The sequence below is a fragment of the Stenella coeruleoalba genome (assembly GCF_951394435.1).
Source record: "Stenella coeruleoalba genome assembly, chromosome: 2".
Taxonomy (NCBI): Eukaryota; Metazoa; Chordata; class Mammalia; order Artiodactyla; family Delphinidae; genus Stenella; species Stenella coeruleoalba.
Window position 1 is genome coordinate 138540604 of NC_137147.1, and position 10284 is coordinate 138550887.

The following is a 10284-nucleotide window of genomic DNA, read 5'->3' on the forward strand; positions in this document are numbered from 1 at the left end:
AGATGGAAAATTCCCAGTAAAGCAAATACAGCAAAATGTTAACCGAGGAATCTAGAAAGTGGGTAACACTGTCCACTGCACAATTGTTTTAACTTTCTGTATGTTTGAAAACTTTCATAATAACATGCTGAGTGTGTGGAAGTTCCTGAATGATCCTGATGATTAGGCAGGTCTGGGACCACTGTAGTAGGAGGGAAGGCATCCTCAGAGGACTTCTAGAGAAGCTGTTGCCCTGAGAAGGCCCCCTGCACTCCCCAGCCATGTCATCTCCATCCCCCGCCCCCAGTCTGACCAGTCCCACAGCAATCCCAGAACTCACAGCAGCACCGCACAAGGCCCTGCCCTTCTCCCTGGGCTCTGAAGGAAGTCCATCGGTCCCCTAGGGCCTCCTGTTCTGCACGGTGAGCAGGATTTTCTGGGTCGTCTGAGGCTGGTCTCTGCAGGGCCCTGGTAGCAATCCGATCCGGCTGGCGGGCAGTGCGGGTTTGGGCAGAGCTTGGAGAGGCAGGGCTAGAAGTTCCCTTGGAAAAACTTGAAGCCGAACTGCTTACAATGGTCCTTGAGCACCTTGGCCAGAGCTGGGAAGCCACAGAAGAAGACCTGCACCTTGCCCTTCTTCTCAGTGGCTAACTTCTGGAACACCTGGACTGCACAGGGCTGGGGGAGAGCAGAGGGAGAAGAGGGGGGACCGTGGACCCGCCCAGTGACACACCCAGTGGAGCCGAAGACAAGGGGCCAGGATGGCTGTCCTCCCCATGAGGAGCCCCAGGGCACAGCTGCTTGGCTTCAGCCATTAGTTTAGGAGCCGTTTGCTCAGTGAGTAACCTGACTCCGACCCCAGGGAGGGGCTGGACCAGAAAGAAATAAGATCCAGGCCCTCGGTTCAAGGAGCTGCATCCATGGGGGAGATGTGCACTAAACCAGCTGCAGTGCTGTAGCCGATGGCAGAGCCCAGAGGGTACACTGACCTCCAAAGCCCCAACCTCAGGCTAGCCCACGGGCCTCCATCAAATGCCGCTTTCCTGAAGTCAGGCTTTCTTGCCCGGCGAGGACCCTTTTCCACCCCAAGTTCTGCTTAAGAATTGCCTTTGCCTAAAGTTCTCTTGGTGCTGAAGCCCCGCCGGCATCCCGTTCCCCCCAGGCTCTCACTATCTAAACATGGATCATCTATAGCAGTTTGAAAAGCAATACCTTCTAGTCACTTCAGGCAAACTCTGCACCCCAACTGGTAAGTGCTCAGGGAGGAAAAATAATAATAAAACCAATCTGAGGAATAAAGTAGAAAGACTGCAAACTATTCTGTGGCTCTGGGCCTCAGTTTCCCTGTTTGTACCAGGAAGGGATAAGACGATGCCTCCCCGGGACTCTGTCCACTGGGGTCTTCAGACTCTGATTTGCAGGGGGTCAGGGCTGGGAGAGGCCTTGGAGGTTATATGGTTATAACCTCCTCTGTGATCAGATGGGGAAACGGAGGCTAGGGGTGGAACAAACGGTGCTAGTGATGGAGCCAGGATGTAGGTCCCCTGCCTCCCGTTCCAGCCCTGAGATCCTGGCTGGACTCGGATGCTGGCCTCAACCTTTGCCCCTGCTTGCTTGGCCCTAATCTCCCCAGTCACTGCCTCAGACTCTCAGACCCACTAGTCCCTGCAGGCTTCGGGGCTCCAGGTGGCCTTTACCTCGTTCCAATCTGGCCGCCCAGGCTGGCTGCGTGTCTGGAGGCCCGTGATGGAATCCTTCTTCTCCTTCTTGGCCTGGAGATCGAGGGCCATCTGCAAACCAATGGCCTTCATGTCATTCTTGCCCAGCACGGAGGTCATATACATGCGCAGCTCCAGGAAACGGCCTACGTGGGGGAGGAGAGGGCAGGATTGAGGGGCCAGCACCCATGATGGGGACAGGGCAGGATGCCAGCCACCTTGTCCTGGGGCTTGAAGGAGGACTCACACTGTCGGCCAACCATATTCACCCAGTACCTCCATTTGACCAGTGCTGTAGAGAGGAAAGATGGCTCTCTTGAGCTGCTCGAGCACAGATGAGTTATCATATAGCCATTGTCTAATGTAAGTCTCACAACCACCCCAGGAGCTGGACCTTATATTTACAGAAGGTAAATGAATCCCAGGGCAGCGTGGCTGTCCTTGGTCTCTGAACTCATGCCCTTCTGTGCCTCATGGTGTCTGCTCAGCCTAGCTGGGGACACAAGCTATGCACACATGGAAAGACCGCTGAGACCAGAGAGTCAAGGGTTGAGTGAGTGGATCAGATGGCAAATGCTACTGATATACAGGGCAGGCTGAAGCACACGCAGCCGCTTCCTGGGACGGTGGGGACTGGGCGAGGTCTTGGAAGAGGGCTGAGACTCAAAGGGGAGGTAAAGGAAGCACCCTAAGAAGGGAGTAGCATGAGACAAAGGTGGGAGGCTGGAGTTTGTGGGGCATGATGTGACGGCCTGGCTGGAGCAGAGCATCCTTGAATGGGTGCAACAGCGGGTAGGACTGGATACACAGTGAGGCCAGAATGTGAAGAATCTGGAATGCCCAGCTAGGGAATGGGGGCAGGGAGAGGGTACTGGAGCAGGGCATGATGAGATGAAAAGAGCATTTCAGGGAGGGGAGTCAGAGGACTGAAGGGACAGGGCAGAGACTGGCATCTAGGAGACCCATTAGGCCTGAGCGTCCACAGCTCTGTGTCTGCAATGGGACAGGTTTGTGAGATACTGATCCCACCAGCTCTAGGGCAATCGGTACATCCAGGTGGGCACCTCTGTGCTCAGGCAGTTTCCTCCATTCTCCCAGAGGTGGCAAACAAATGTTGTCATTTTCCCAGTGTGCCATGATGGGGAGAAGACTGGCCAGGGCTGCCCCACACCCCCGCCACAATGCAGGCCAGAAACGGCGGGGCCTGATCTACCACGTTGGATTCATGAGCTGACAATCCTTTATCCTTAAAGGATTCTCTCTCCCTAAAGGATTCAGGCCAGCCCAGCTTGTTCTCTATTGTTTCATACACCACGATTAGCCCACTTTTCCTTTGGCTCAAGATCTCAGCCATTGTTAAAATGCAAATGGCCCTAGGAGGGACACCACATTTCATTTCACACATCACTGAACTTGAGTAGTGTGGTGGTGCAGGAGGGAAGAAGACGTACCGTAAGGGATGCCCACCTGAGACAGCCCTGGCCCTTCTTCCTCAGAGTCACTGCCCCCCCATTCCCCCACACAGGGGTAAGAAAGGAGAGAATGAGACATCAGAGCGGGAGGGAGAAGGAGGCGCTGTGGAGGTTTTTGCTCTCTCCAAGACAGCGTGTTCCAGACAGTCCTCCCATTTCTGGGACACTCTCTTAAGGAAATCATCCAAAGGAAGGGGAACACAAAACTATGTGCTCATGCATATTAATTGCAGCTTTATTTATGATAGCGGAGAATTAGGAATAAACAAAATGTCCAGTAGTAGGGGCATGGTTAAATAATTTACGGCAAACCACCGTATCCTTCATTACATAGCCATTAAATACTACTAGTACTGGTACTACTCTTACTACTAAATTTATGGAGCAATTCCTACTACTACTATTACTACTTCTGCTACTACTATTAAATTTATTGAGCAGTTACTACTACTACCATTACTACCACCTCTACTACTATTAGTACGACTTCTACTACTGGTGAATTGACTGAGCAGTTATTAAACTCCAGCCCTTATTCTAAGTGCTGTACAGATGATCTCTCACCCAATCCTCACAACAATCCCATGAGGTAGGTACTTAGTAGTATCCATATTTTTCAGATGAGGAGATAGAGGCAAAGCAATATGCCCAAGGTTCTATAGCTATTATGGGATAGAGTAAAAGACTCAACTCAAACAGCACAATTGAAGCTTAAGCTATAGAAATTAAAAATTATAAACCACAAATTCTTTGACTCAGACCTCGGTATATGATTAAAGTTGAAATCAGAGGCCGTGTGCTTCAGCTGCAATGAGAAACCTTGGAAGAAATTTGAGGTAACAAAGTTGTTGACTCAAGTGGCTTTGAGAATGCAAAGCAGTGGGTTAGCTGTTACCCTTTGCTTACACAGATTAGGAAGAAGCAAACAGCAAATATTTATATACCAGTAACTAGAAAACTTTAATTAAATCTAAACTTCTCCCTTAGGCTGTCATCATAAAAGCAAGTTTCTTATGAATTAATATACTTAAAAGCATTTAGAACAAAGTCAATGCTATATAAATATTTGCTTTAATTGTTATTTACAAGAAAGGGCAAGAAGCTTTACTACAATATTCTAGGGTTTATTTGTTCTCTTCCAAAGACTGTTGACTGGTGCTTTAAGGCTTTGGATGTTTCTTATAGTAAACTATATGTGTTTGAATGTTTTTTGTAGAAAACTGTGTCTGATTACTTGAACTTATAAACTATGTTTAGCATAGGAATTTGAATTTATTCATGGCAACCTTGTGATAATTAACCAGCCAAATAAGATCTAGTTCCAGTGGACTCAACACTGTAAAAAAACTCACCAATTCTCTTGAAGTTAGAAACATATCTAGAGATATTCCTCCTTATCTAAGATCTTCCGTAAGTAAAACATAACAAAACAAAATAATGACTAACAGATTAACTTTAAACATAGGACAAAACCTCAGTATTCCACAAAGATGTCCCATGAGGACTATTAAATAACCCAGAGAAACATGTTATCATGCAATGCTTAGTAAAAAATGTAGGATACAACACTTGCTGGGCGGGGAGGGGAGACTGCAGGGACTGGGGAGAGGACATTTAAACATTCCAATTTAATGAACGCATAAAAGAAGGGACCAAAAGAATTCGTACAAATTCGTACAAATCAGCAAAAGAATTCGTACATGCCAAGCTGTATAATTTTTATCTTAGACCATTTTCTAAACTTTTTGATTGCTACCTCATCAGGAAACATATTGAGCACACACCCCCAATAAATATATGTTTGTTCACATGTTCATTTCTACTTACAGTTTACGTCTATTAAAAATTTTATGCTTGAGTAAAAGGAACCATATTACTCTCTCACCTTGAACAACTAGAAAAATAAGCAAGATATATAAAACAATGGTTTCCAGACATTGGTCAACAGGTCATGTAGGACTGTCATTACTGAGGGAGGAAACACTGAAGTGAGCCTTACAATTACCTGGTGTTGGCCTCACTGAATTGAGGAGACAGAAATTGGAGATCAGGGAGCCAGGACAGCTAGAACGTGCCAGGCACAAAACTAGAATAAGGGCAACTGCAGAGAGGAAGAGAGACCGAAGGAAGAAGAGAAAGAGGAAGGGAGGATGAGGGCTCACTAGCTCTGGAAATCTGCATAAAGTTCCCCCTCAGTCTTTGGCTCAGTGTTAATCTGTACACTTGTGAAAGAAAATTACCAGAAAACATGAGGCTTCACAGTACCTGGAGCTCAAACAGAGCTGGCAATAGTTTGTCTTCCACCATCAAGAGTGCAGAGACCTTCTAATATATAAGGCAGTAGGATGAGTCCTCAGAGGTGCAGCACCTTAGCCCTGAGGCTGAATTAGCCCCACAATAAAGCCTGCTCTGGACTCTCCCTAACAAAAGTTAAAAGCAAGTCTTGAAAGTATCCAAACCATCCTAAACAATGTCACTGTGCACCAGAGCAAAGTACAGTGCTATTTAAAGAAGTACCACAAAATCCAGAACACAACATGCAATTCACAGTACCTGCCATCCAGTAAACAATTACCAAGCATGTAAAGAAACAGGAACATATGATTCATAACTAGGAGAAAATTCGTCATTAGAAACAGACCCAGAAATGACAGAGATGATGGACTTAGACAAAGATGTTAGAGCAAATATTATAAATGTCCTTGAGAATGTAAAAACAAAACAAAGCAGCTACGATGAGAAGAGGAATGGAAGACATAAAAGATACCAAAATGGAACTTCTAGAGAAGAACAACACAATAAGAGAAATGAAAAATACAATGGATAGGATTAATAGCTATTCTAGGTGCTTTGGTTTTTCCCTATAAATTTTAGAATAAGCTCCTTGATATCTATTTTTCAAAACCTGCTGGGACATTTATTAGGATGGGAAGGATAGATAAGTTGCTGCAGAAGAAAAGATGAGTGAACTTGAAGACATAGCAATAGAAACTATCTGATATGAGGCACAGATTGAGAGGAAAAAACAACAACAACCATACTCACAATAACCTGTGAGATATCAAACAGTCTAAGATCTGTGTAATTGAAGTGACAGGAAGGAGAAGGGGAGACAGGAAAAAAACATGTAAAGAAAGAATGGCTGAAATTTATCCAAATTTGATGGAAACTATAAGCCCAGATGTCCAAGAAGTTCAATGAACTTCAAGTACAAGAAATATAAAAAAACTGTTTCTCAGAAATGTTTTGTAGTTTTTAGTATACAGATCTTGCCCATATTTTGCTAAATTTATCCTTAAGTATTTCATGGTTCTTAAAATTCTATTTAAAGATTTTCAAATACTAATTATTTGTTGTTTGTAAATAGAAATAGAATTGACTTTTGCATATTCACCTTATAACCTGGACCTTGTTGAACTCACTATGAGACTGATCTAAATAAAGAGCTAAAACTATAAAACTTCTGGGAGAAAACCTAAGAGTAAATACTCATGACTTTGAGTGAGGCAAAGGTTTTAGTTAGGACACAAAAAGCATGAAGAATAAGGGAAAGAAATCTGATAAATGGGACATCATTAAAATTTCAAAATTTTGTTCTTCAAAAGACAGTTTAAGTAAATGAAAAGACAAACCACAGACTGGGAGAATATATTTATAAAATGTACACCTGGTAATGGACCTGTTTCCATAATATATGAAGAACTCTTACAATTTAATAAAAAGAAGAAAAATATCTGGATTTAAAGAGCAGACAAAATATTTGAACAGACACTTTACAAAGAAGGCATACAAACAGCAAATAAGACCATAAAAATATCTTCAGCATCATAATTAATTAGGGAACTGCAAATTAAGAGCATATTGAGATATCCCTATACACCGCTAGAATAGTTAAAATTAAAAAGACTGCCAACATCAAGTGTTGATGACTTGGTGCTTTGTGACCACCTAGAGGGGTGGGATAGGGAGGATGGGAGGGAGGCTCAAGAGGGAGGGAATATGGGGATATATGTATATGTATAGCTGATTCACTTTGTTGTATAGCAGAAACTAATACAACATTGTAAAGCAATTATACTCCAATAAAGATGTAAAGAAAAAAATGTTGATGAGGTTATGGAGCAACTGGAACTCCACTGCTGATGGAAATACAAAGTGGTACAGTCATTTGGGAAAAATAATTTGGCAGTTTATAAAACTTAGCACATACCATACTACCCAGCAATCCCAATTCTAAGTATTTACCCAAGAGAAGAGGAAACATATGCCCACACAGAGACTTTCATAGTCAAAAATGGCTAAAAAGTGGAAATAACTCTAACATCCATCAGCAACTGAGTGGAAAAAGATTGTGGTATATCCAGAAAATGGAACACTTCTCAGCTACAAAAAGGAATTAACTACTTACTTTAATTTAACATGCAACAGCATGGATAAATCTCAAAGGTATTATGTTTAGTGAAAGATGTTAGAAAAGACTACATACATATTATATGATTCCATTTTTATGAAATTCTAGAAAAGGAAAAACGATAGTGATCGAAAGCAGATCAGAGGTTGCCAGGAGCTGCAAGTGGAGAGAGGGCATTGAGCAAAGTGAGATGAGGGAGCTTTCGGGGGTAATAGAAATGTCCCATGTTTTGATTATGGTGATGGTTATAAAACTGGACACACTTGTCAAAATCCCATTGTCTTTACTGGACACTTAAATTGATGAATTTTATTGTATGCAAATTATCCCTCAAGGAAACTTTAAAAAAAAAAGTGTGAATACAAATCGTCTGAGAATCGTGTTAAAATGTACCTTCCCGGGCCCTATTCCCAGACAATCCGACTTGGAAGGTCTGGAATGAGGCCTGGTTATCTAACTTTTTAATAAGTGCTCATTTTGAATAAAAAGAAATGCCATAAAAAAGAGAAATGGGGTGGGGGAGGCTATACATTTTTATAAAATGTGAATAAGAAAAAATATCAGAAGGAAATCCTTTAAAATGCCTGGATACCTAGATGGGATTATGAATTTTTTTTCTCTTCTCTCTTTTAAGTTTCACAAAATATTACATTTTATTGGGGGAAAAAAGCAGGCCCCTCTCCCCCACATTTTTTTTTTTTCCGGTACGTGGGCCTCTCACTGTTGTGGCCTCTCTCGTTGTGGAGCACAGGCTTCGGACGCGCAGGCTCAGCGGCCAATGGCTCACGGGCCTAGCCGCTCCGCGGCATGTGGGATCTTCCCAGACCGGGGCACGAACCCGTGTCCCCTGCATCGGCAGGCGGACTCTCAACCACTGCGCCACCAGGGAATCCCCTCCCCCACATTTTTGATAGAATAATCTAAACACTTTCTTAAAAAGACCCCGAAACCCGCTGCCCCACCTCCATCATCCTCAGGCCCCGCCCCTCTCCTACCCTCCTGAGTCTCCTCGGCCTGGTCCATCTCCATTCTGGTCAGACTCACAAACCACTCGAAAGACCGCTAGTCTCGGTTGATCCAGATGGAGTCCACCTACGGAGAAGGGTCCAGTTCAGAGGGGGCCTACCTCATTCACTCATATCTGTGATCCCCAGGGCCCTGGTGTAACCACCCTGCTGTGAGCAGGGCACACAGTATCGCCCCCATTTAAGGGAGGGGGAGACCGAGGCTCGCAGAGGTGAGGAACATTGCCCAGGCCACAGAGCAGCATGGGATCAGAACTCGGGGTCCTGACAACCAGGTCAGGATTTTCTCTAATAATCTATTGTTTACAGCAAGCAGTATTCTGAGATCTTAAGTTTAGGACAGCCAGAAAAACATTACTTCATTGTTTTTTTTTTAGAAACTCTTTGAAGTGGCCTACACAGAATAATAAATTTTCAAACGGCAAACGTTTTCATTTTTAAAACCACCGTCAGGTCACGGCTAGCAAGCATCGTGGCTGTAACTGAATCCCGGCTGCCTGACTTTCAGGCTCCGTGTTCTTTAACGAGATGCCTGCCTTTAGGGCCCAGAATGTCTCTCTGGGGGAGCCCTGAACACAGAGATCAATGGATCCAAGCCGGGGAGGGGTCATCTCTCCCTCCCCTGCCTCTGCACAGGGGGCATGTAGCTCTGGTGTCTGGGGAGCTCCCCAGTCCTTCCTGCAGGAGGCGGTGCTCACTCACCTTGTGGAGCTTCACGTCAGCATCCTGCACACACACCCTCCCTCCCGGAGTGCTGGCAGTGGGGGCAGATGTGCGTTCTCTTCTGGTGCCTGAGGGGAGAAGAGAGGAGGGGCTCTTGAGTTTGGGGTGAGTATGAGATTTCTCAGGACCCCAGAGAACAGTGCAGGGCACAGGGAGGGAGGTGGAGTGGCAGGGCCCACCCCATGAGGAGGGGGAGGGGTGAGACCCGAAAAAGAGCAGGAGAGGAAAGAGAGAAAAGGGGAGAGGGAGCCAGGTGAAAGGAGGGAGAAGGCAGGGCGGGGAGGGGAGGCCGTCTCTCAGGACTCTGCCCTGGGATGCAGGCAGGGCCACAGCCTGTCCACCCACCTGTACAAGATGCTCTGCAGGATGGAAGCAAAGGGGGTGATGCCGACGCCTGCCCCGATGAGCACAGCATGCTCGGAGGCGAATATCCTGCGGTTGGGGGTCCTGTAAGGGCCATCGATGTAGCACTGCATGCAGGAGGGGTTAGAGGAAAGACAGGATGGGTGGGCGAGGGAGAAGCGGACCCCGACGCTTCAGGACCTCCCTTTATATACAGGCAGTCATCTCCTGGGCTGGAACCCAGGAGTAAGTGGCTCCCACTCAGAGCACATTCTACACGCTGTGGTCTGAGCCAGAGTCTGGGAGAGCCCTAGAATGTTCACATGCAGAGCTGGTGAGAGCAGGGCCCAGCCAGCACTCCCCGTGTGCCCTGGGAGGGCAGGGGTTTGGTTCCGTTATCTGGAGACCTGGGAGTCAAACCGTGGGGACTGTGGAACCCGGGTACCAAGAGCCACAGCAAGCCCTCCCCGTGGGCAGAGGCTTCGATTCCTCTGCTTGGGGTCACCCCCTTGAGCCTCTCACCTTGATGTTACAGAACTGGTGGTTCTCAGAGGACACCTCGGAGACCTGCAGGGAGTAGAGCAGAGAAGGTGGGTCTCTGGGAGTGGGCGGGC

At 46.0% G+C, this 10284-nt stretch overlaps 1 pseudogene across 1 annotated transcript in view; it reads right to left on the reverse strand.

Annotated features, from left to right (window-relative positions):
- Positions 1-210: 210 nt before the first annotated feature.
- LOC307182382 (NADPH oxidase 5-like) overlaps positions 211-10284 on the reverse strand; it is a 39957-nt pseudogene continuing 29883 nt past the window's right edge. The window contains exons 8-13 of the transcript XR_013831737.1: positions 10193-10237; positions 9674-9798; positions 9308-9396; positions 8576-8672; positions 1677-1843; positions 211-642 (exon numbers count right to left, since the gene is read on the reverse strand). The product of XR_013831737.1 is annotated as an NADPH oxidase 5-like (transcript). The remainder of the gene's footprint in view (positions 643-1676; positions 1844-8575; positions 8673-9307; positions 9397-9673; positions 9799-10192; positions 10238-10284) is intronic.